General features: G+C 41.1%; 1 protein-coding gene across 7 annotated transcripts in view; it reads right to left on the bottom strand.

Moving 5' to 3' along the window:
- The window catches only part of B4GALT5 (beta-1,4-galactosyltransferase 5), a 74,103-nt gene that overhangs the window by 28,407 nt on the left and 17,884 nt on the right, over positions 1-27,812 (bottom strand). Inside the window, exons 1-3 of one of the 7 annotated variants that reach the window (XM_057703371.1) lie at positions 17,632-17,766; positions 8,642-8,764; positions 7,393-7,710 (exon numbers count right to left, since the gene is read on the bottom strand). The exons of 4 other annotated variants lie outside the window; for them this stretch is intronic. The gene's annotated coding sequence lies outside the window, so the exon portion shown is untranslated. Of the gene's footprint in view, positions 1-663; positions 703-7,392; positions 7,711-8,641; positions 8,765-17,631; positions 17,767-27,812 lie in introns of those variants that run through there. 2 more of the 7 variants (XM_057703370.1, XM_057703372.1) reach the window with 2 other exon arrangements.

The following is a 27,812-nucleotide window of genomic DNA, read 5'->3' as shown; positions in this document are numbered from 1 at the left end:
AGAAGAGGCATGACTCATCTGTAGTGTCAGAAGCCGGGAAGAGGTATCTATGGGGCAGGGGAGGAGAGCTGGAAAGGGAACTTCTGGTCATTTTTTATTTCTAGACCTGGATACTGGTTTCAAAGGTATATTCATTTTGGAAAAAGGCATCAAGCTGCTCACTTATTTGTGTACATTTTAATATGTATGCTATACCTCCATAACATTTACCACCCGCCCCCTCCTCCCCCCAAAAAAGAGGAAAATCTATGAACTAATTTCCAGAATATATTGTTAACTGGGAAAAAGCAAAGCTCAATAGCGTGTGTGTGTATGTGTGTGTGTGTGTGTGTGTGTGTGAGAGAGAGAGAGAGAGAGAGAGAGAGAGAGAGAGAGAGAGAGATGCTGAATTGTTCCAGAAATACGGTGAAATTTTATACACACACATATTTTTATAGGAAGAAACAGAGGAAAGGCAAACCAGGTAAATATTCATTTTACACCCATTATGTGCCAGAAACTGCCCTCTACTCTGTGAACAAAGTGATAATTAGAAGTAAGATACAGTCCTTGCCACTATCTTAGTGAAAGAGCCAGACAAGGAAGCTGTAACCAGTGCTGTGTGGAAGGGAGCACAGGAGGGTGTAACTTATACTGTGAGGGCAGGGGTCAGAAAATACTCACAAGAAGAGGTGACTCTAGGATACAGTCTTGAAAGAAGAGCTGAAACAGGAAAGGGAAGAGCAAATGAAAGGGCACAAAGAGAGAAAATACATTTGAGGAACTAAACGCAGTCGGGTGTGGCTGGAATGAAGGGTATGTATGGCAGAAATGCTATGCGGGGAGACACGACTAGAAGAGCAGATGGCAACAGGATCACAAAGGGCTTTCTGCACTATACTTAGGGGCGTGACATTGAAGAAACAGTCCAGGATCAGACTGCAGGTGGGCCAACTAGTAGGAATCAATCAAAACAAGCGAATACATCCCTACTCAAATTCACGATTCGCGGCTTCAGATAAAAGACAGCTTTTTTAGTATCCAGACCTAAGTTCCTTAAAGGAAGGAACTCCTTTGGATGAAACGAATAAGGTGCTGTACGTAGAATCCCATTTGGTTACTACAAGCTGGATGCCAAATCTTACCAAAGACTGTATTTCTGCTCTACATGAAGCAGCAGGAGGAATACCCTGTCTGCCAAATCTTGGAGCAAGCAGATGGAGTAAAGACATCATGACATAAAGCCAGTACTACTGGTATACAGCCAGGGAGAGCTGGTGCAGGGCTGGGCAAAGGTGGGCCGAGTGTTCAGTGTGGGACCAGTGTTCAGTGCGGGCCTGTCAGACTAGGTGTTCTTTCCTGTGGGTGACTCACATCTGGCATCTTTGTTCTGAACACCCCCTACAGACCAATGTGTGATTTCTAACACGGTCAAGTACATTCCAGGAAAACAATGGAACAAATCTATGAACCAAGGATTATACCCCATTCACATTCATATGATTTCAAAATAAAATAAAGGATGGGGAAAGGGAGAGAATATACAGGGAACAGAAGCAGAAAAGGAATAAATAGAAGAAAACAGGAAGGCTGCTCACTCTCTCTTCCTGCCCCCATATATAAAATACACAAGTGAGATGTAATAAAAATCAAGGGGAAACAAAGCACAGAATATGTCATAGGAATGTTGAAGTTTGATTTCTGCCATGCTAGAATATCTGCAAAGCTTGCACAGCATTTTTGGACCAATATTTTCTGAGAAACACCAGAACCTGAAAAACAACTGATTTCTACCCTCCAAATCAGAGATGATCAGTGCTCACTGCTCCGCACAATAGGTGTCCTGTACAAAATGAATCCACATATTCTGCTTATAAAGAGATGGAGTCATGTAAAAGGCAATTCATTTCTTGAGTCCCCTGGGTGCCAGTGCCTCTCTAAATACCTCCTGCATTACCTCATTTCATCTTCACAATAAACCGAGAGGTAGGTTACTATCCTCACTTTATAGGTGAGGGGACTGAGGTCTGGATAAGTACCTTGACTATTTGGAGCCAAGATTTCCCACCAGGTCTTTGTCTCCAGAGTCCAGGTTTTTAACAAATATGTTCCATTATCTCCCAGGTTCTGGATGCCCAGGAGTCCTGTGAACCTACAGCTGTCACAGCCACACTTTGCTCGCTGATTCCTTTCACCTGGATCTTTACATCAAAATCTTATACATGGGGACTTCCCTCGTGGTCCAGTGGTAAAGAATCCGCCTTCCAATGCAGGGGGCGTTGGGTTTGATCTCTGGTCAGGAACTAAGATCCCACATGCCGTGGGGCAACTAAGCTCACACATCAGAACTACTGAACCCATGTGCCTCAACAAAAGACTCCCCATGCCTCAACAAAGATCCTGCATGCCACAAGTAAGACCCAACGCAGCAAAAAAAAAAAAACTTATACATGATTTGCCTCCAATATCCCACTTCAGTGGCGGTGCCAATGACCATGGTATAGTATGGTACATCCCTAAAATTTTATTAAGTTTTACTATAATTTTATCAATTTGAAGCTTCAGTATGAATCCTGAATTTCTGCATTTCAGATCTCCTTACAATGTTGGATATTCATACTATACAGAGAGAGAGATGAAGCTCCCAGGTTGTGGGTACACAGTGACATACATTTAAGAAAGAAAAGAAAGCTGCGTGGGTTTTTTTTTTAAAAACACAAGGAATTTTTTGACAATAAATTTACACCCTTTGGCACATCTATTTTAATGTTCTGGAGCAACTGTGTGATAATTTCACCCAAAAAGTATTTAAAGAAAATGAGGGTGGGGTGGGGAGGGGGCGAGAGACATTAACAGTAAGGAATCCCAAAAGTTATTTGGGGGGGAGAATTTCATTTGATGAATCTCTTTCTTTCCCAGTCCTACCCATCTGAGGCAGAAAAACCACCAAGTCAAACAAGGTTTTTTCCACCCTCGCTAGTTATTATTCCCAGCTATTTAAAAAAATTTTTAAAAAATCCAAGTGGTAAAAATTAACAGCTTTGAAATACCCTGTAAACAGTTCCACTGACCTGTTAGTCTGTTATCTGTTAAATTATTAAACTGTACATGAGACTGGAAATGAAAGTGCTGCCTAAACAGGTATTAGCTAGCTGAGTAGCCCATGGTGGTCACTTAACTGATCTAAGCTGCAGCTTCGTTTCCCCCCAAATTCTTAATAGTGTGATCAATTAACAACCTCCAGAAATACACACCCACGAGAGGGGCTCAGCAAACAAGCTTGCCCAATCTAGCACTGGGTCAGAGACAATCAAAAATTACTTTTCTGCTGCTGTTTGCATTGAATTGCCTGCAGCTACTGGCCCTGCCCCGGGGGTAAAGCTGCAGGACGAAGAGAGATATCACAGATGAATGTGCCTCTGCCCACCTCTTGGGCCTAACCTCTCCCCCTCAGTCCCAGTGGCTGGAGAGAAGCATGCCTCCTGCAGCTGCTGACACCTCCCCAGCTGCTGAACCTCCCCTCTGCATGAATGCACTCTGGGGACACCTGTTCATATTAAGCTTTAGTGGCTCTTTTCATGGCTTTTCCTGATAGCATCCCATCCCCAAGATTAGATCTGTCTTGACTCTTTCCCAGCTGATACATAAGCTCTTGCCATGACCCCTATAAACGTGAACATGTCTCTTACAGCAGGCTGTAAACTCCTTATGAGTACGGACTGTCTTACTCTTTTTTTCACCTACAATGTCTGATAAACAATAGATAATTAGCTATTTATTAACGGAATGAATTATAGCTCAGCAAACAGCTTTGGCCATTTGGTGGAGATGCCTTGTTTTCTCAAGTTAGAAGTAGGCTGGTATTTCTGCAATCATACAAGATCCTATAAGCCAGAAGACGGCATAGTGAAACTGATACTTGACTAGCTTTGCCTGTGTAAATGTAAATTGGTATAACCCTTTGGGAAAGCTATTTGCAAATTCAACAGAGCTATAAAAATACTCATATCCTCTGATCTAGCAATTTCAAGGAAATTATCCTAAATATGAGGACATTCTATGCACAAAGTTTTTAATTAGATTATTCCTAAAAACCTGGAAAACAACTCAAAAACAACAATAAAAGAACAGATAAGTAGGGGCTTCCTAGGTGGCGCAGTGGTTAAGAATCCGCCTGCCAATGCAGAGGTCATGGGTTCGATCCCAGCTCCAGGAAGATCCCACATGCCGCGGAGCAACTAAGCCCGTGTGCCAAAAAAAAAAAAAAAAAAAGAACAGATAAGTTAACTGTGATACATGTACCTGGTAGAATCTTATACAACTTTAAAAGTAAAAGCTATAAAACCTTATCAACAGAAATAAATGTAGAACACCTAGCATAGACTATCATACTCTTACCAATATGGGAAAAAGTTGTTATGGTAATTACCGTTAAACAACAAGCACATGCATAAGACAAAAAGTGACTAGAAGTGAATTTACTAACATGTTTAGGTATTGGGGTAACAGTGATGTGAGATGACTTTTTTCCTTCTTTCTTCTGCTTTTCTAATTTTTTTCTACAACAGCTTTTTGTTGTTGTTGTTAATATATAATAGGGAAAAACTAAAGGATTCCTCCAGCCAGACTGAATTTATCTAACATGATAGCAGACATTTCTAAACAAGATATTCACAATTCCGTTCTTTGCTTGTCAGGCTAATGGGAGATGGGGTGGGTGGGTGGGTGTACAAAGTGTGCCGCTGCCACCCCTGAATAATCTGCACATCCACATTCTGTCCTAGAAAGGCTGCCAATAATGGCTGTCACATCGTCAAGTCCTCCCTACCTCGAAGCCCAGGAGAGCTTCTTAGACCAGAACTGCCTACAGAAACCAAGAATTTACGCACAGACAAGGTGTTCTAGTTTCCTCTCTTGGGAGTAGGGTATAGCTACACTACACAAACGACAGACATGAGGGGAAAGAGAAGAAACCCCTCATGTTCTAAGGGGGAAAGGTAGAGGCGAAATTCTTGGACTGTGGAGGCCGACGACACTGGTTCGAGTCCTGTCCCTGGCTGGCTCTGTGGTCCTCTCTGGACCTCAGTGGCCCCATCTGTACAATGGCATTACGAACTGGATATGGTTTCCTCATCCTTTTCTACCAAGCCAGACCCCGATCACTGATATTCTGCAAATAAAAACATTTATATTTACACTGAATGTCTTTAAAACATGAAATTATGTAGCACTGAATGTGCTTTTACAAATCACACAAACCCCTATAAATTCTGATTCTTCTTCCTTCCCTTTGGATCTTGAGAAAAACTAGACTGCAAAGTCTCTTTCAGTTCAAAATCCCACAATTATAAACTCGTTTTCTCCTCTCCTCATTTGGGAAAAACTGTCTTACAAACACCTCAGGTTTACGTCTGTCTACCTCCTCTCTCCTCCCTTTCCACAGGAAGTGAGGGTTTGGCTGTCCTTACACTGTCGGCCTTCCTTTCGCTTCATCCCTCCTCATGACAAAGCGGGGAGTGGAGCCTGAATGAGATGGGGAAGCACATTCCAGAGCCACCGCCCTCTCTGTACACAATGGAGAGATCTGCAGGGAATCCGGGTCCACACAGGGCTTCTAATTCTTTGTATTTCCTCTCTTCCTCTCTGACCATGTTGAAAAACTGCATTTTCATGATAATTTTTTTTATAAATTTATTTATCAATTTATTTTTTATTGGTTGTGTTGAATCTTCGTTGCTGCACACGGGCTTTCTCTAGTTGCGGGCGAGCGGGGGCTACTCTTTAGTGTGGTGCGTGGCCTGCTCATTGTGGTGGCTTCTCTTGTTGTGGAGCACAAGCTCTAGGCATGTGGGCTTCAGTAGTTGCAGCACATGCGCTCAACAGCTGTGGCTCATGGGCTCTAGAACGCAGGCTCAATAGTTGTGGCGCAGGGGCTTAGCTGCTCCGCGGCATGTGGGATCTTCTTGGGGCAGGGATCAAACCCATGTCCCCTGCACTGGCAGGCAGATTCTTAACCACTGTGCCACCTAGGAAGTCCTTCATGATAACTTAAAAGAAAACATTTCTATAGCAAAGAGCTGAATTTCTTTAACGTGAAATGCTATCTGCCTACAACTAAGTTTCTTCTATCCCCTTGCAAATGTATAACATAAGATTTTAGGATGAGGCTAAAAGTTGCTTGTCTAAATGATTCAAAAGACGGACAGTAATGAATGATGGTGAGGACGCGGGAGGAATAGGTGTCTCCTACCTTGCTGAAGGGAATATAAGTTGCTATCACCCATAGAAGGCAACCTGGCGATGTACTATGTCAAAGTGAAATGTTCATACTCTTTAAACCCACTTTCAGGTATTCATCCTAAAAAAGTAACTTGACAAATACGAAGTATGTTCAAGGATGTTTATTTCAGCATTATTTATAAAAGCAAAACACAAACCTACCTAAATGAGCAACAAAAGGACTAGGGGCAAAATCTGTAGCAGAGTCATACCATGGAAAACTAAGCAATCTACCTCGTGAAAAGAAATCATATTGTATAACAGTGTATACAGGACATCACATTTGTGTTAAACTAAAAGACACAGAGGAAAATACATGCATAAAACAATTTTGGAAACTATACATCAAGAAGTTCACAGTGTCATTTCTACTCAGTAGAATTATGGGTCTTCTGCACCTTCTTTGCTGTTACAAGGCAGCATTTCCATGACAGTCAGAAAAACCCTTGTACGATAGAGAGATTCTCTGTTCCAATGGTGGAAATTCTTGCAGTAACCAAATCTGTTTGAACTGATTCAAAATTTCAAAGTTTCCAGAATTACTAAGAAATGCCTTTTTCCACACAGCATCTATTTAATATCTAGGAACAAACTCTAGGAATGCTGCCTGAGGACATCGTCTTTTTCTTCCTCTTCATTATTTTTAAACAATAATCACACATTTTTATATGGGAGGGGGGCACAAAAACACAACCAAGCGTTTGCCTTATTAAGGATTCCCCTCGCTTTACTGCTCCAAACCCAAATAATTTCCCCAATCCCAAACCATTATTCTACTTTTGCCTACCCCCAAATGATTCATAATTATCCTAAAACTTCTGGTGCTTCTAGTTATAACTTCACCAATCAAGTTTTCTCCCTCTAGCCCATGACCCCAAAGCATTTTTCCATAGACAGCTCTTTGGTCTCCTTCCTGATCCTCTTTTGGAAAGGAGATTATTCTCCATGTCCTATGGGGATAATATATGATAATCATATTATTTTTAGCCTAGAAGATTGTAACAGACTAATAGGGTTATCTACTCTTTGGGAATTTAAGTGTTTCCAGAAGGCATAATTCTAGCTGAAATTAGCAACCCAATTGTCAAACACATGAAATCAGAGCCATGATTTCTATAGAAAGACAAAAATTACCAAAGAAAGCACTTGAAAATGTCTTGACTCCCAGGCATAAATATTCCACAAAACAAGGTCTTCTCTTAACACCCTGTGGGTATGAAACCGTCCCTCCAGACCAGATGGCTTGTCTTTAGCAAACATCAAACTGTAGTCCTAGAAAGGGGTCTTCTGAGCCACTCATTTTCTGTCATCTATGATATCAATTTGCCTTTCACTTGATCCAGAATGATCAGACGTAACTCTTCTTTCTTCAGCTAAGTGATGCTCACATGTTACAGCAATGCAAGGCCCATCAGGTCCACAAAACAGAAGGGCCAACCCTACAAGGGAATACTGTAAAGTATAAACCATGGTCAAAACTTATAAGACTACTCTGGAACATTAAAAACAAATTCTTGGGGCTCCCCTGGTGGTGCAGTGATTAAGAATCTGCCTGCCAATGCAGGGGACACAGGTTCAAGCCCTGGTCCGGGAAGATACCACATGCCACAGAGCAAATAAGCCCGTGTGCCACAACTACTGAGCCTGTGTTCTAGAGCGCTTGAGCCACAACTACTGAGCCCATGCGCCGAGAACCCGTGCTCCACAACAAGAGAAGCCACCGCAATGAGAAGCCTGTGCACTGAAATGAAGAGTACCCGGCTCTTCGCAACTTCAGAAAGCCCGTGCGCAGCAACGAAGACCCAACGCAGCCAATAAATAAAAAGTAAATAAATAACAAATTCTTCCCACAGATTACTTGATTGCAAAGAGCAAAGTGCACATTTTTAATGGAGATTAGACAGGCATCCTTGACCAAGGGGTCAAACTGGGCATTGCTAACATTAAAACATGGTAACATTACCATCAAGAGTATTCCTGCCAAAAAAACTTTTAGCCTACATCTAATCAAGATTTTAGATCTTCTGGTTTACAAAAAAAATACAGGGGATTAAGGAAGACATCAAACTGACACCAGGCAATTCCAATTTGTAGGATACTCTATGAAACAACTGGCCTGGACTCTTCAAAAAGTTACTGGGGGGTTGGTGGAGGGGGCAGGCAGCTACAGACTAAGAGATCAAAAAGATGTAATCAAATATAATAATATAATATATGATTGGGGGAAGGGAAGCTATAAGTAACACTTTCAGCACCACTGGGGAAACTTGGACACAGACTGAATATTAGAAGGTATTATGAAAGTAGTGTTAATTTTATTAGTTGCAATAACAGTATTGTAGTTATAAAGGGGAATATCCTTATTTTTACAAGAGATGCCTACTGAGGTATTTGTCTTGAGTTAAATATCTTGATGTCGGGAACTCCCTGGCGGTTCCAGTGGTTAGGACTCGGCGCTTTCACTGCTGAGGGCGCAGGTTCGATCCCTGGTTGGGGAACTAAGATCCTGTAAGCCGCAAGGCACGGCCAAAAAAAACAAAAATAAAAATACTTGATGTTTATCTACAATCTAATTTTACATGCTCAGAGGAAAAAGAAAAAAGCCAGAGTTAAAGTAAGCAAAGTGATAATAACTGTTGACTGTAGATGGAGAGTACTGTGTTATTTTTTTTTTTTAACTTTTCTGTATGTCTGAATTTTTTCATGATAAAAGTTTGGGGGTGAAGTCTGGTTTTGTATGTATCTCAATTGCCAACTAAATCTAAGTTAAATTATACTAATACTATACTAAGAATTCTGTAAATGGGTCAAAAATTATAATACAGGGAGTAAGTACCCTAATGATGGTCACATAAAAGCATTCAGTGGCTATTCTATGCCCTCCTCCCCAATTCTTTGTTTTTGGAAAGAAAAATTGCATTTACTCTTTTCCTGAGGAAAGCTGAAGAGAAATAAATAAATCTTCCTGCTCCCTCAATCTTTTGAATGGCTTTCCACCATCTTCAAGGTCAAGTTCAAATTCTTGCTTAGCATGACTTAGAAGAGTCCATAAAACCTGTCCAGTGTCTGCAGTTTCAGATCTTGCCACACCCCAATTCCAGCCACAATGGACACCACCAGTTCTCCTGGATCTCAGATGCTTCTCCTACTGCCTGCATCTTAAAGGCACTAAACCCAAGATAAAGACGAGGAAAACTTCCCAGGAGAAATCAACTATCACAGAAAAGCCATGTGCTTGGGATGAAAAGGGAGGGGAGGGGAAAAGATTCCAGTGAAGACCAAACCTAGCTGTGCCTCCCTCTCCCCTCACACATTCCTAAGGCTGGCTGGTTGGCGGCTCTCCTCAATTTCATTTGTAGGTTCACCAAAAGAAAAATGACTAATTCCTGACATTGGACTTATTCTCAGGCAAAAACTAACTCCTGGGCCTGCACACCCCACAATCAAAAACACTGCAGTATGCCCAAAGACCTACGACACTGACGCTGTGCCGGCAACCGTATAGCACTGAAATGCCATGAAAATTAAATTACAGTCCTTTGTAATAGATTTAGCACTTTATTTTTAAGTATTAACAAGACTGCCAGAGGGAGTAAGTTTGTTAAGGGATAAGAATCCTAGCAGAGGCCAATTAACATTTCCCACCACGCCTAACAACTCTGCTCTCCAGGTGTGCAAAGTTGCTTATGACCCTGTGGGTTTGTCAGCAGGTGCCTCTGACCAAGAACCTATTACGATGAATGCACCAGGGGTTCAGTGTACAGGGAGGAAACCCTGAACTATTAGAAATAACTACCTGAGCAAACTTAGTACTGCCCGTAGTTTGTTTTTTGTCTTTTGCTGTCTGACAATCCAAAATCTAACGTGGCTGTTTGATTTTTAGTCTCTTTTCTCACCTTGGTTTTCCCTTCTCAGTTATTTTTAAAATCAGCAAGTGCCTAACATTCGTAAACTGTCAGTGGCCATCTGTGCTTTTCACAATTAGATCGCTGTTAAAGAGAAGCAAAATTTCCAGCTCTAGACTTTACTTCGACAATCTGGCAAATCATTAAAGGGGTGAGCGAGTGACTTCATCTTTAGAGTAGGGCTGCTGTACTCTGAGGCCACACTAAAACAAACCTAATTCTTGAACTCAACTGTAGGCCCTGAGTCTTCTGGCTAGAGTTTTATTACTGCCTTTCCGCCCCACTCCAACTCTAGCTCCCCAAACAAAGCCTGGCCCTTTCTGGGTCCCTGCTCAGAAAATGACTCAATCTACTCATGGGGTCTTCAGCAAATTTTTAAAGGACTGATAATATATCAGGTAAAAAGTAAATTAAAAAAAATGTTCTGGGAGAGCTATAAACTACATAAGAATAAAAAGAAAATTCAGGAAGGAAGGAAGGAAGGAAGGAAGGAAGGGAAAGAAAAAAAGACCGGGTAGCACCAACTATAACCGTCTACCCACGTGACCCCTCTAAGTGGATCCACAGAAGATTTTCTTGAAATGCCGTTTACTAATTTGTAGTTAGAGCACAACACAAGAAAATGATGCTCACAGCAGGACACTAATACTAAGTAATTCTACGAGATTATGCCCGTGTTTGTGCTGAATAATTTATGCTGGGAGCGGTAATAAAATCAGAGATGAAGTTAAGCTATTAATTGAAGACTGTACTAACCTTATCCCCACCCCAAAAGGGGGGGCGGGGAGAGAGAAGGATGAATGAATGAACTTCAAGATCCAGTGTAATGTACCTGCCAATTGATCTCTTCCGTCTTTAAAAAGCCCTGCTGCTCTTACTGGTATACTTTTTGCACTTCGCAGTTGTGCAGTGCCTGTGTAGTCTGCGAAGGCCTCCTGGTACGAGGACTAGAGCTGGCACATGTAAAACTAGTAGGAAGCCGGCTGAAGGGAAGGGAGGCACGAGGGACAGAAAACTGTGAACAGCCTGTCCTGACCCATCTCGAGAGAAGGAGAGAGAAAAAACTACACAACAATAGTTTTCACTCTTTAAAAGAGTAAGGTTCAGGACTTCCTAGGTGGCGCAGTGGTTGGGAATCCGCCTGCCAATGCAGGGGACACGGGTTCAAGTCCTGCTCCAGGAAGATACCACATGCTGCGGAACAACTAAGCCTGTGTGCCACAACTATTGAGCCTACGCTCTACAGCCTGAGAGCCACAACTACTAAAGCTCACGTGCCCAGAGCCCATGCTCCACAAGAGAATAAGGTTCATGACATTCATTCTCTGTGTTTAAGATGACTAGTAGCTGCTGCTTTCTGATGAGTAAGGAAGGGGCGTGATCCTGAGAAGCAGAGAATTTCTTCCGTGTTCCTCTACAACATAAAGGCATCATCGTTCTAAACATGGGGACTCGGGCATCCTAATACCAGCCTATGAGGTGTGTGTGCCTATCTTTTAAAAGGTGCTACAGTTTTGATGACTTCTTTGTTCGCAGGGGCATTTTTGCAATCTTTTCAGAAGAACTTTAGAGTATTAGCCACAAAGCACTACAACTTTCTGATGTCAGTCGGGGAGCGTGGGCTAAAAAGGGAACCACAAGGCTTCAACGATAACCACAAACACACCACCTACCGTGCGAAGATGATCCACACTCAACGCAAGAGCACCCTGAATATGAGAATTCTTAGAGTCATTCTTCCTCCCCAAAGTCTGGCCTAAGGTCACACCTTAGACACTGAGTCGGGTAAAATGCTCACAATCTCCTTCAACCCCGCCTCCCCCGCCAGCAGCATACCTCCACTCCAGTTTCCCCAAAGCAGTCTTCCCACAGCAGCATTTCCAGGACAGCACAATTCCATAATCCACTGAAGCTTCAACACTGGCTAAAGTGTACTGTTATTTCTTTTTTTTTTTTTTTTAATTCCCTTTCACACCATTTAGACCATAAACACACGAATCTCTAATCCCAAATGCCAGGTGCAAACCCTTGGTGATTATGTTAAAGTCAGGGTTTTTTTATTCTATTTGATCTTTATCTGGTTGAGGTGGAACTGTCTGCAGAGGAAAAGAGTTGAAACTGCTTTTTTATGATGCAGCTGAATAGATAAAAATTAAATATAACCAGAACACAATACAAAATTAAGTCATACCCTCCAAAATTACACATGGATTTGGCTAATGTGATAGGTGAAATATCTCTTAAAACAAATGTTAGCATATATTCTAAAGACATTTTCCACCTTAAAATTCAGAGTAGACAAATTTTACTTCTTCAGAGCACAGGAGAATGGCAAGGTAGACACTGAGATGACATTGGAAGAGAGCCTAGATCTTACCCCTCCTCAGATGCCAATCAGATACAGCCTAGGACTCCTGGACTAAATTAGAGAATGAAGGTCAACTTGGTTACTAATCTCCCAGAGACAGCCCAAGGGAAGCAAGATAGAAAAGCAGAACCAACCCTGGAACTCAAACAGGACTGAATGCATATCATAGCACTATTTATAGCCCAGGACAGGTGGATAATAATTCGGCTGGACAAGAGTTTACGCTTTTTTCTGAGTTTACTCATCTACTGTTCAAAGAATGCAGATGCCTTCCTATTGTAGCCACAAGCTAGACACCAGCCAGGAGTCCTTAAGTGGATACACCCTCTGGTACGGGCGGGCGAGCACTACCTGTGAAGGGCAAGACTCACAATCAGCTGGCCATGAGGTCTTGAAAAATGCCTATCAATGTGTACTTGATAAGATACATACTCACTGAGCCCTGGAAGCCATCCAGGAGCTCACCAGGTCTTTGGGAGGGCAAAGTGAGACCGATATAACAGTCTAACAAGGACACACTCCTCTCAAACCTCCTCTCCGCACAAGCCTTGATCAAGAAGAAAATTAAGAGATAAGGGAGTTCATCTGACTTTGATGAAGTAAGTATTATTACTTCCATTTTACAGAAAAACAACCTGGGAATCAATCATTGCTCTGACCTGGCTTAAAAGCACCCACTAAGCTTGCTACTAAGACCTTGGAGACCCTTGGCCTCCATATATATTGTTACTGCTAACAAGGGAAAAAATGAAAAGTTCTCAGGGTTCTTGGAGCCCAAAGCAAAGTCCCCTCCAAGCTCCCAGACACACTAATTTCATCCCTTGCCCACTAGATGATGACATAAAAAAAGAAAACAGAAAAAATTTAAAACCTAGGGCCAAGACCCAAGGCCAACCATAATTCAAAAAGAGAGAACAATGATCTCTGCCTTCCTTTTCAAGTCTCATCATAGCTGTTTTCAGCACTGCTGGGGTGGCTCAGTGAATTATGGGAAATGACCTGAAAGGTCCTCTGGTAACAACTAAATGGGGACTAGGTCTTGAAAAAGACTTCTTGCCTCCAATTTTTTTTTTTTAAACAAGAGGTTTTTCTGCAATTGCCAGTCCCAAAGTGAAGCTGAACATTAATTTTCATTCTACCCTGCATCCTTCTCTGCCACCCCAGGCAAGAACATCCTTGAGCCTTGCCTATGAGACCGAATGTTGGTTAAACAAACATCACCTTGTTCCCATGTCAGCTGAGCCTGCAGCACTCAACCCCCAAGCCCAAAGGAGAGCCAGATTTTCCTTCAATGCACTCACTGCCATAAACACCACTGTTATCAAGGAAAGAGTGAAGAAGTTATTTAGGAGACATGGCAAATAACACTAAAATTGCTTTGAAGGGAGAGGCGAACTTACAGGACTTGCCCCCAAGCTCAGCAATTTGTCAAATGAGCCAGCTGTAAAATTACACTCCCCCAAATACCTCTCGGCCCATTTCCAGAAGAAATCTATTCTGACTTGACTGCTCCCTTTAAGTTGCTGCTTTTTCAGGTTTCCTATCGATTCCAGATGAGACAAGCTTATCCTTTGATTAAATATCAGAAAATTCATCAAATCACATTGGCCAGAGAGTAAATTATCCAGCTATTCAATATCATCGTCATTGTTTTACTAGTAGCACAAATAAGAAAGAGGGCTGCATGGGCTGAAGAGGCACTTCACAAACTCTTAAAGCTTTCCAGACACACAGACCATGAGTATTTTGGGACATGAGGCTGGGTTATCAAGACTGCCCTGCAGCAAAGAACTCCTCTTAGAAATAAGACTCAGCACAAGAGGTCTGTATTAATTATTCAAAGAAGTTTTAAAAAGTAATAAAAGCACTGACACAAGCTATAACATGGATGAACCTTGAAAACATGGGAAGCCAGACACAAAAGCACAAATATTGTATAATTCCATTTACATGAGGTACCTAGAATAGGCCAATTCATAGAAACAGAAAGTAGAAATGTGATTTTCTCCAGGGCCAGGAGAAAGGGGGACTGGGGAATTGTTGTTAAATGAGTGAAGTTTCCATTTGGGATGATGAAAAGGCTCTGGATATGGACAGTGGTGATGGTTGCACAATATTGTGAAGGTACTAACTTAATGCCACTAGATTGTACACTTGAAGTGGTTACAATGGTAAATTTTAAGTTTGCTTATTTTACAATTTTTAAAAAGCTCTGTGTAAAAACTAGAATTATAACAATAAAATTATAGATGGTAAGTAATAAACCACTAAAGGGCATAAAGTTTCCGTATTTAAAATCCACTTAAGATAACCAACAAGGAACTGTACTCAATATTATGTAATAACCTATAAGGGAAAAGAATCTGGAAAAGAATACACACACACACACACACACACACACACAACATGTAACTGAATCACTGTGCTGTACACCTGAAACCCACATGATACTGTAACTCAAGTACACTTCAATAAAAAATTCTTTAATAAAATTTAAATACATACATACATACATTGAAGAGTCAAATGAATCAACACTCCCAAAGTGTCAAAACAGTGCAGACAAAGCTACCACTGCTCTCCTACTTCTCTCATCCGGTCTCAGTACTTTACATACCATCTGTATGCTGAAGGCTCCCAGATTTGTAAGTCCAGCCTGGACCTCTCCCCCAAACACCCTGTCTGTATACCAACTGCATCCTCCACCTCTCCACCTGGATGTCCAACAGTCCTCCTAAACTTAACTGGTCCAAAGCCAAATCACTGTCCTTCTCGCTCGCGAATCTGCTCCACCTGTCGCCGTCCTGTCCCGGTTAGTGGTAACTCTACCCTCTCACCCTCACCCCTTTACAGTCATTCTCAACCAGGCAGCCAGCAGCATCCTTTTAAAACAGAAGTCAAATGATCTCACTCCTGTCTATTCAAAACCCTCCAATGAATTCTCATCTCACTCAGAGTAAAAGTCAAACTCTGGACAATGGCCTACAAGGCTCTAAATCAGGAGTCAGCAAATGCTGGGGGCCAAATCCTGCCCACTGCCTATTTTTGTAAACAAAGTATTATTGGAACACTGCCACACCCATGGGTTTTTGTATTGTCTATGGCTGCTTCAGCGCTGCAAGCTACAAGGTGGCACTGAGTGGTTGCTACAGAGACTACAAGGCCTAGAACATTTACAGCTGGCCCTTTATAAAGTCTGCCCACCTCTGCATGCAATGATTTGCACCTCATCCTCAACCCCCTGCCAGCATAGCATCTCTTTCCACTCTCTGCCTCACTCACTCTGCACCAGCCACCGCGGCCTCCTTGCTGCTCTGCGGGGACCCCAGGCAAGCTGGCACCTTAAGGCCCCTGCCCAGGCAGCTCTCTCGGCGAGGCTGCTCTCCCGCAGACAACTGTACAGCTTGCTCGTACAACTCCAGCAAGACCTTCCCTAACCACACTCCCCACCCCCCGCCCCCCTCCCACCTCTGCTTATCTTTCTCCACAGCACCACTCACCTATTAAGATACATTATTTTCTTTTTTGTCTGACTTGACCTCTATGAGGGCAGAAATTTCTGCATGTTTTGCTCAGGCATCCCAGTTCCTAGAACAGTGCCTGAAACCATAGCAGCCAATAAATATTTGTTAAATATAGCTGAAAGAGTATGTGTGGTATAGTTTGGGAGCCTAAGGCTAAGTTCAAGATTTCTACTCTAATCATAGGGGGTAAAACTCAAATGATTAACAAAAGAGATGGGAAAAATTAGGATCCATACTTTAAAAGAATTTGAAAACACAATTTTGGCTTCTAACACATTCCAAATACAGACAAATACTTCCAAAGTTAAATTTCTCAATCAAAAAATCAAACACCAGCCTAGAGTTTCAATTAAGTAATAAATACCATATGTGCTCAAAATTCAAAACTGTTTTAAGCTGCAATCTCCAATTTATTCATATCCTACTGAATTTATTTTTAATCTTCCAAAATCGACATCTTAATTTATACATTTCCTATTATTCTATTCCAATATCCCATTAATATTGCTTTTCATATCACCCTCTTAGCTGAAATGACCAGAACTAGAGAAAAAAAACTCCGGTTTTGATGAAGTAGGTTATAGAAATATGTCTGCCAAAAAACCCAACCAACCCTGTGCTAACAAAATTGGCAGTTCCAGTTTTTATAAGCAATATTTTAAAGAAGAAAAATGTACCATGCAAGTAAAGTCACAGATGTTACACTAATAGTAAATTTTTTGCCCCACTATCAACACCACCAAGGAAACCTGAAAGGACAATCTGTAAGAACTGCAGGTTTTGAATTTATAACAAACCAGCCCTACAGGCAGAGAGTTTAACAAATACAATTTTGATATTGAACAACACTAGTATAGCTGAAATGACTCAGAAACTAATAACACATTAGTTTGTTTAGAAAAGAGCTTAGAAGAACATGCGGCAGGCTGTTTAAATAGCAGTTACCTGGAGGAACAGGTGGGATTACGCAGAATTTTTGACTTTTTAAGATAATACATTCTGTAATGTTTGAATTTTATGAAACTTCTTATTCCTTCGTAAGACAAAAGAAAGATATAGAGAAATGATACAGAAATAAGTTTGTATACAGCAGATAAAAATACTCAACTAAAAATGATTAATGAAGCAACTATCTTAGGAACAAACTGTTTTCATTTCACAAATAGCTAATGTTCAGATGAGAGGCTGCAAACTATCCACACACAAATATGTTTTGCTTGGCCTATCAGGTATCTTCTGGTTTTGCTTTCACTTTCAAACTGCAAATTAACTGCCAGATAGTTTAGTGGTTAAAAGTATCCATTTTGGAGCAAAACTACCTAGGGACAAATGAATGACCTTGGGCAAATTAACCATTTTGTGCCTCAGTTTCTTCATTCATAAAATGGGGATAACAATATCCCTACCTCATTTAGGATTAAATGAGTTAATATTTGTCCCATACTCAGAATAAAGCCCAGAACATAATAAGCATTATATTTTTATTTAAATTATTTATTATTCACCTAAAAATCCAGAATTCTAGATTCTCTTGGAATACTGGAAGATCTAGCAAAACTGGGCATACAATTCCCACCTTGATACAATCATCAGGTGCTGAATAGCTGAGCGGCTGTCTCCTCTGAACAGAATACACCTTTGTCGTCGACTCTGATCCTCACCAGGGCCTGCCTAGTCCTTACAGACACCAGCACTTGAGTTTACACCCTCTGATCTAAACTGAAAAAGAGAAATACTTTATAAAATCAGAAGTTCATTGTTTCCACCCTCCAAGGAGTTGCTTTTATATTCATTAATTTGTTAATCTAACCACCCATCAACATTTAAGTGTCTACTACGAAGCAATGGGGATTCAAAGACATTAAAATGGGACTACAGTTTAGTGTTTAAGAGCCTGGCCTCCAGAATAAGACTACCTGGGCTTGAGGGCTGGCTTCGTTACATGGTAACTGAGGAACCTTGGTCAAGTTACTTTGACTCTGTACCTCAATTTCCTCACCTATAAAATGAGGGAAATAGGGCTTCCTAGGTGGTGCAGTGGTTAAGAATCCGCCTGACAATGCAGAGGTCACGTGTTCGATCCCAGCTCCAGGAAGATCCCACATGCCACGGAGCAACTAAGCCCGTGTGCCAAAAATAAATAAATAAATAAATGCAATAGGAAAATGAGGGAAATAACAACACCTACCTCACCAGGTAAGGAAGACGAGTAACACATGCAAAGCTCTAAGACCAGGACCTTGTGTATAGTTAGCACTCACATTAACTTAGAATGTATTTTAATGAAGAAGAAAGAAAGAAAGAAAGAAAGAGAGAGAGAGAGAGAGAGAGAGAGAGAAAGAAAGAAAGAAAGAAAGAAAGAAAGAAAGAAAAAGAAAGAAAGAAAGAAAGAAAGAAAGAAAGAAAGAAAGAAAGAAAGAAAGGAAGAAAGAAAGAAAGAAAGAAAGAAAGAGGGAGGGAGGAAGGGAGAGGAAGAAAGAGGGAGGAAGGAAGGGAGGAAAAAGTTGGTCCCTGAACTGATGGAGGCCACATACCAAGAACATGAGCGTGCAAATCAATTACGTGCCATGCAATATTACTGGTGCTATAACAGAAAGAAATCAAGGCTTATGTGTAGAGACTTAAATGACACAGTGAAGAGCCACTTGTTCAAATAATTTTATCCCCATTCCCCTGTAAACAGAGAGGAAGTGAAATAGGGTAGGATTAGTCTTTCATTCAGCTCAGACCACGGTCTGAGTCTAGACCATGCTCAGCTGTGTAGTCTTAAGCTCAAGACTGAACTCACAGTCTTGTGAAAGTTGGAAATAACAAATGTCAGACCCAAAAGTTAGTGATTAGAAGAGAACAGGCCTTCAGTGAGTCAGTTATTATTTTCTTAAGCCTTTTTAGAATAATTTTACAGAAAAATTGTGATGATATTACAAAGAGTTCCCATACAATTATTCTTTTCTATCCAGATTGTTATTCTGATTGTTAAGAGAGGTAAATAACTCTTAAGCTACCTTTAAAACCCATGGCCACAATGAGGACAATCACTCTGGGAAAATCCTGATTTAAGCGCTTAAACGCACCACAGCACATCAATAAACTGACTTAACACGTTTGTTAAGATGTGTCATGGTTCAGAGGCTGACCTGAGTAAGCGGTCACCCGCATCACAAACCTCACTACACCTTCTCCACGTGACCACCTCCAACAGGAGCTTCAGCAGGTGTGCGGGGTATCCCCTCAACCCGTACCGCCAACCCAATGACTCCCAACAATTCCTTTTTATCTCCAGGGCCCATCCCAACACAGGTCTTCCTAACCAACCAGAAATAAAACTCTGTGCCCAGACAGACTTGCATTTGAAAACACCAGGAACAGCAGCGGCCGAGCTCTCGAAGGTCAGACTCTGAGTGGCCATCCAGCAGGCTGTGGGCTGGCAAACGAGGGGAGAAAAATGTTGGCTCCAAGCCTGGGCCCTAGTGCTCACCAAGCAATTAATTACTTGTCCCCTCACAGCTGCCTATCATAAAGGCAATGTGAAAAATATCATTTTAAATTTTGCCAAATAGAAATTAGGGAATTCAGAAAAGACATAGCCAGACAATAGCTGGAAAAGTGGGAAAACAACAGCTATTGTCCCAGAAATCAAATGCAGTTCACACTAACATTCAGACCAATTTTTTTTTTCTTTTTTGAGGCCACTTTTAAGATCCCTCAAAAGGCTTATGTCATAGACATTTCTGGATAGTTTTTTAAAGCCTTTAAGAGTAAGAAAAAAGCATCCTCTGAATTGAAGCTTTACAGTAATTAAGGTGAAAAGCTGCTACAAGATATGCGTGCATGAAAGATGGCAGCATTTGAGCTCTGTGGCGGGGTTTCTCCTCTTCACTGGTGCTGACCTGCTGTCCTAACAATCTTCTCTGACTCAGCACCTAAGAGCCACAATGGGAAGGGACTACCATAAAAAAGCCATGCATTATTAACAAGAACCTTGGAGTCGAAGCAGAATCATTTGGAAAACAGGAACGTGTCTGCAGAGTAAGAGAAAGAGTAGCAACAGCTTAAATCATTTTTGCCAGCGACAGAAATGTCCACTCGAACTCACTTTTCTTCTAAGCTTTTCCACTTTTAACCCTTAGTTTTAGCCCTAATTCTGATCCCTTTATGCTCTTTGTCCCTTAGATTCCAAATGGTTAATTACGCTCTGAGCAGACTCCTCTGTGTTAATTTGCTCCTGTCAGCTTAGACTGTACATGTGTTAGATCACAGTGAAAACAGATGGTAACAGTACTGCCCTGCAGAAGCCCAAGGAGATACCACACATGGGCTGGACCAGTTACTATCACCTGGAAATCAAGCGTCTGTCTTCTCAAGTGACCTAAGCTCCCAATTCACAGCAGGCAAGCTAATGGTGACAAAATCTATTTACTCTTATAACCATTTTAGGGCCCCAGTGTCTACTATCAAACGATCAGGCAAGAATGAAGCTGGAAAATGGTTCAATGGTGAAAGACAATAACTTGAGTAACTCAAAATTCAATTCCACTTCTCTGGTGATATATCAAATTAAGAAAACTACTCTCTCCTCTTAGACCAGCAGCTCTCAACCAGGAGTGATTTTGCTCACCAGAAGACATCTGGCAGGATCTGGAGACATTTTAGGTTGTCACAGCTGGGGGAGGGGGATGCTATAGGATCTTGTGGGTAAATGCCAGGGATGCTGCTACACATTCCACACTGCACAGGAGAGCCCCCGGCAACAAAGAATTACCCAACCCAATACGTCCCTAGTGCCAGTATTGAGAAACTCTGCCTTAGACAAATCATTCACCGTGTTCATGCCTAACACTTAAATTAACCATTAATTGCTAGACAAAAAGCATAGTGGTAATGTATAAGTAAGTTTATCAATGGCTGGTTCACTTTGAGATTAATAAACAGAGCATATTTCCTTTCAATTCCCTTTGAACTGAACATGTCTTCCTTAATAAACAGAGCAAAGACTAATACCACCTTTTCTACACCATAAGGAAAAAACACATGAGCAAGATTTATACAAAGTAGTGTTTGCTTCCAACGATTACTAAGTAGTTTACTATAGACCAGGGATTCCTCAGAGGACAACTAGAAAAGCCAAATAAAATACACACACACACACACACACACACACACACAAAGTTTGAAGACTTTGGAGATCTGCTGAGGCAACTAGGACTTAAGGAGACAAAATCCTAGAGAAGGGAGAATCCCTTGGCAGTGAGTCAACACACTGCCGTTGGTTTGTTCCTCTGGGTATTTGCCAATTCTGGGCATCAAGAGCAAGGCCGAAGAAGCAGGCTGGACACAGGACTGAAGCCACTACTAAGAGGCAGAGAAACCAGGAGAGCTTTTGGCAGTTATCTCAGGCCTAAGGGGACAAAAATGGAGACTTAAGGGGCCAGGATCCTAGTGAAAAGAACTGAGCCAGTTTTCCCTTTAAGAGATTTATAGAATCCCAAAGCTGCATAGGTCAGGAGGCTAGGAAACCAATCTGAAAGACTCTGAAGGGCACAGGTGGGCTCTTATCCATCCCATGTGCAGAGGAGACAAAGATTAAAGTTCAGGACACACCATGGAGGAAGGGCCAAGGTAAACAGCCCAGGTTCTCAGTTGGAACTCCTGCAGGGCAACTCCCTAAGAGTAGGCAAAGCAGAAGTAAACGCAGCCTCACCAAAACCACACCATAGCACTGGTCAGCTCAGTCTCTGATAGAATAAATGGGATCAGCTCCCATCCTATTTGCCTAGCAAATAAAGTGAGCCTTCTCTAGAAAAGGATAAAATCATGTAAGGCCAAACTACAATTTTTTATACACAACATCCAGTTTTCAATCAAAATTACTAGGCATGCCAAGAAACAGGACACCAGATGACTGAATATCAAAAGAAGAACCAGACAATAGGAAAAGATCCATAGGTGATACAGGTATTGGAGTTATCACTCATGGGCTTTAAAAATGAGTACATCCTGGGGAAAGCGGGAAGGGTTTGGGGGAATGAATTGAGAGATTGGGATTGCCATGTATATATCACTAATAAGAAAAAAATACCAAATTGTACACTCTAAATATATGCGGTTTATTGTATGTTAACTGTATCTCAATAAAAGTTCTTAAAAAAAGAAAAAAGAAATAAGCATAAAATTCTGAAAAAAAAATGAGTGCATTCAAGAAAAGAGGAAAAAACTTAAGAAAAAAGATGGGGAGAAAAAAGAATTTCAACATAAACTGGAATCTATATAAAAGTATCAAATAAAAATTCAAGAACTAAGAAATTAAGAATTTAGTAGATGGGTTTAATACTGGATTAGAGCAAAAAAAAGGAGAATTAGAAGTCAGGACAACAGAAAACATACAGATTGAAGTTTGTAAAGTAGGAGAGGAGAATAGAAAAATACAGGTTTGCAGTGAATCCGGCCCTAGAACGTGCCTTAGCAAAATAGTGTTTATGTGCCCACTGGATGTTATATGCAGAAATGAACACAGGTACTACCTTTGACCATTACACAGGGTTTATGTTACTAGGTTATTTCCAGGACAGTACAATAATCAGAAAAATAATCTTTGGATTCAATGAGAAAGACCGTGAGAGGCTTAACACAATAAAGACGGAGAATCTAACAGTTCTTAGCTCGCTCTCTATCAATCTCAAAGTTAAAATGATCAAATCAGTAGTCAGATTCAAATGGCTCCGTTTCTGCCCTATGGTAACGAGATACTAATTTATAACATTTTTAACCAATATTTTACTATGAAAAATTTCAAACATACAGCAAAGTTGAAAGAATTTTACAGTGAAACTCATATACTCACCATCTGGATTCAACTTTTTTTTTTAAATTGAAGGACAGTTGATTTACAATGTTGTGTTAGTTTCTGGTGTACAGTAAAGTGATTCAGGGATTCAGAAAAGAATATATATATATTCCTTTCCATTACGGTTTATTACAGGATATTGAATGTAGTTCCTTGGGCTATACAATAGGGTCTTATTGTTTATCCATTCTGTACATAATAGTGTGCATCTGCTAATCCCAACCTCCCACTCCAACCTTCTCCTGCTGCCCTTACTCTTAACTTTCTTATCAAACACATCCATCTATCTATTCATCAATTCATCTTATTTTTTCATGCATTTCCAAGCAAACTGCAGAGATCAGTATACTGCCCTCTAAATACTTCAGTTTACATATCATTAATAAGAGATTGATATCTGCATAAATATTCCCCTTTTGGCTAAGAATCCGCCTGCCAATGCAAAGGACATGGGTTCGAACCCTGGTCCAGGAAGATGCCACATGCCGTGGAACAACTAAGCCCATGCGCCACAACTACTAAGCCTGTGCTCTAGAGCCCTTGAGCCACAACTACTGAGCCCGTGTGCCACAACTACTGAAGCCGGCATGCCTAGAACCCATGCTCCACAACACGAGAAGCCAACGCGATGAGAAGCCCACGCACTGCGAAGCCCATGCACTGCAAGGAAGAGTAGCCCCTGCTCACTGCAGCTCAAGAAAGCCCTGCATGCAGCAACAAAGACCCAATGAAGAAAGAAAAGAAAGAAAGAAAGAAAGAAAGAAAGAAAGAAAGAAAGAAAGAAAGAAAGAAAGAAAGAAAGAAAGAAAGAAAGAAAGAAAGAAAGAAAGAAAGAAAGGGAAAGGAAAGGAAAGGAAAGGAAAGGAAAGGAAAGGAAAGGAAAGGAAAGGAAAGGAAAGGAAAGGAAAGAAAGGAAGGAAGGGTCGCTCTCTCTGCTGTGAACTGTAGTTACCTGGCGTTATCTCGCAACCAGTTAATTTAACATAAATTAACAGATTATGCCTGTACTCTGGTCCTAGAATATTATTAGACAGAGAGCAGATAAGAGCTAAGTAAGTAAGTGATCAAATGGTGTTTGCTGAACCAGGCAAAATTTCCTTGAGGATTAACTACTATTCTTTTCATTTCTGAGGCTTTCTATAGATGGGAAAATATGAGTCATGCTGATAAAAGTGAAGATGCAGCATAACCAGCCTGCTTTAGACACTGCTACTATGTCTGAAGCGCTCTGCTACGGCACATGGTAAAGTCCAGATTCTCTTCCTGGACTGAAAATGTGAAAGTCACTTTGCCTCTAGGTTGTTTTAAGACTTTAAGTTAGTATATAAACCTGTACATATAATGTGAGCTCAATTATGTTTTTGAAAAAGTACACACATACCAAAAAAAAAGAAAGAGACGGACAGAAAGACAGAAAGAAAGGGCACCAAAATGTTAATAACAAATTGTCTTTGGGCTGAGATTTTAGGCTGTCTTTATTTTCTTTATGCTTTGCTGTATTTTCCAAATTTAAACAGTGAATGTATTAGTTTTACAATCCAAAATAAATACATACTTAAAAAAACAAACGCTCTAGCAGCAACTGACCTGTAATGTCCCCATTTCACTCTGATTACAGACCTACAATGTCCTTTGTACCTGCTTTATCTTTCTGCTCACCCCAAAGATACATATAACCTGGTTCTCCCAGCAGCAAACCAGCCTGACATCCCACTTACCCCATGTATGTAAGGACAACAGATGGTAATTCAACTGTTTTAAACCTATGCCCCCTATAATCATGCTTTCCCGCTATCTTTGATGTATTCCCACCTGCCAAGTTTTTTTTTCAAACTTATTCACTGTAGTCTGCATTATAAAAACAATAGGTATGTTGAGTGTGCTTTTTCTATTTACACACAAACATCTCCCTGCCTCATCCCCAACCAAAAAAAAAAAAATCCTGGTATCATCATTTCATTATCATTCAATGCCAACTTTATGAGAGTCACTGATAAAACTGGTGAAAATCCCTGTTATTACAACTAGACTGAGAATCAGCTCTAGTCTTGGTATTGCCTGGGAGACTGAGTAAATCCTGCAACATCTCTCAGATTCCATTTCCCCACCTGTACAATACAGAGTTTGTTCCAGTAACCCTAAATGTCCTTTCCCACCGTTTATGTTGTGATCCTATATACGTGACTTAGTTCTGAAAACACATCTAAGATTACAGTCTCCAACAGGCAGACTACTAACCACAGTAGCAGCTAACATTTATTGGGCATGCTCCCCACTGCCGGGGACCTTGCTAATAATAAGCACTTCACTATGAGGTAGGAACTGATATTATCCCATGAGGAAACTGAAGTAGGCACAAAACGGTTCAATAAATTTGCCTGAAGTCACAAAACCAGCAAACTGCAGAGGCAGGACATGAGCTCAGAAGGTGTGACTCCAGGACTCATTACAGTTTACATCTCTCAGGCGCAGGCGAATTCCCCTTGTCCTAAACAGAGCACAGCGGTGGTACAGTATAACTTGTGTTTCTAAAGGCCTGTAAGCCAGGTGACTGACTGACTGATAGAGGGAGGCAGGGAGGGAGGAAGAAAAGGGGGAGGGAGAGAGACAGAGAGAGAGAGAGAGAGAAAGGAAAGAAAGAATTCTATACCTCTGATTTTTAGGAGTCTAGGAATTCTAAGTATAAATATCCTTACTACTCTCATGGTTATACACCATCAAGAAACAAGCTTACTCGCCTCACCCCTTTAAAAAGCCTGACTGACTTGACTGTGTTTATGCTCAGATGTGGTTAGCTCAGCTCCATGGTTAGAGAGCAGTGCAAATGAGGTTAGGGTGCCAGTCTGACTCCAGGGCAAGCCTGCAGCTTTGCATAAAGAAGAACTCTTTACATAAGGAGTAGCCTGGGGGAAGGTCCCCAATTCCTGACAGCGACCTCACCAGTCACAAGGGAGAGCTGATGTAAAGGGAGACAAAGGCACAAAACAATTCATCCCTGTACCTGGAAAATAACTCAAAACCACACGATGGAAATCCATTTCCATCATAACAATTAGCCACATCATTCCATTCACCAAAAAATGACAGCCCTCAGATGGGCTGATAAATAAGCAAAAGGCTAAGCTGCTCTTCCTTAAAAAGCAACAAACAGCTTAAGTATACTTTTTAAGACCTTAATTTTCACATTAGTTTCCAAAGAGAAGTTTGAAGAGTTTTGATCATCATACTTCAAAGTGTCCTGAGTACAAAGAGATGAATTGTGCCCAGATCAGGAACAAAAACAACAAAAAAGGGTTTATCTAGGCTTCACACCTACCACTTTTTTGGGCCTATTCCAGTAACACAGTCATTTAAGTGTCAGTATTTCCACACAGCTAATGGCATCTATTTTTCTTCTTCCAATTACAAATTTAAAGAGTTTACACTTCCTCTTCCTAAATCAAAGGGAATCAAAAACAGTGACTGAAAAACTCAATATAATCAAATGTATCTTCATACTATAGAGGCAGCATAAGCTTATTCAAGAGCATAGGTTCTAGAGAAAAAGCAGGCTCAGGCTCAAAACAGCTTTTATGACCTTGAATAGATTATTTAACCTCTCCAAGCCTTGGTCTCCTCATCTCTAAAACATCTAGGTCTCACAGAGCTAGAGTGTTAATTAACAGGATAATATTTGCTAAACACTTCTAGAGATGCTCAACAAACGGAAGCAGCACCAGCTGCCACTGTCTCGTTGGGAGACAGAGGAAGAGGGACCACTGAGCTGGAAGAAGGGGAGATGGAAACAGAAACTACTGACCAAGATAATCACTTCCGGGAAATAGGGTTTCTCAAACACCACAGTCCCTAAGTCATAAGAAAGACTTAAGATGGAAGGAAGAGTCACCATAATTATGTGGGCTAAATAAATGTCACTTTGTCCCCCTCTAGTTACCTAAAAATGTGCAGTCTATAGGAAGAACTCGAAGAGTATCCTGTGCATCAAGAGACACAGAAAATAGTCTAAAAAGAATTTCAGACAGCTATGGTGACTATTTTCAGAATGCCACACTAGGTGACATGCTCAGGGAAAATAATTTTTTCCCCAAAAATGTGAATTTACCTATCAAGAAGTTTTATATAGTGCCTTCCCCTTTCCCTTTCCTCCTGGAAAAAAAAAGATCAGTCCTAAAGGAAGCCATTAGGTGGGGCCAAGCTAGATAGATGTCCATGCCAGAGGGAGACAGAGGAGACACAGATACACAGAGGTATGTCTGAACACAGCAGGAGGGGTGGGGCCTGCCCTGCACGGAGTGTCAGAGCCAGGAAGGGTGAGGAAAGCATCCAACAGGGAAGAGGGGATGCCAGGGTGGGGTTCCAGAGTAGAAGCAGGGTGAGAGGAGGATCCACACAGGGAGGAGGGTGCAGGCTTGTAGGAACCCAAGTGGGATGAAGAGGGAAGACAGCCCAGCTAAGAGAGTTGAACTATGTTTGGGGTGAGAAACATGTCCGAATAGGGACTGGAGACAGAACAGCATGGTTACACATGGGGGACTAGTCAAATAAGTAAATACAGTAAGGAAAACGGAAGTTAGGATTCTCACTGTCCTTTCAGTTACCAACACGGAGAGGGAAAAAACTAGAATGAACCCTTAGGTGTTAGATTTAAATTGTGGGTATTGGTGTGAACTCACCATTTTCTATATATATACATGAAGAAATATAGATGTAATGTGTGGGTGTGTAAGAGTGTGCGTGTATATACATACATATATTCCAGAGTTCTATACATTGATGAGAAAGCCCAGAAGTCACAACACTCCAATAGCAATGAGCACATCCAGAACCAGGATCTTGGCTTCTAAGTACCCATTCTCCACTAAAAAGAATCAGTTTTTTGGAGAAATAGTTGATTGCAGGTCCAGGGTAAAGAA

This window comes from Hippopotamus amphibius, chromosome 12 (genome assembly GCF_030028045.1).
Source record: "Hippopotamus amphibius kiboko isolate mHipAmp2 chromosome 12, mHipAmp2.hap2, whole genome shotgun sequence".
Taxonomy (NCBI): domain Eukaryota; kingdom Metazoa; phylum Chordata; class Mammalia; order Artiodactyla; family Hippopotamidae; genus Hippopotamus; species Hippopotamus amphibius.
The sequence above is the reverse complement of the archived record's forward strand: the minus strand, read 5'-3'. Positions and strand labels throughout refer to the sequence as shown.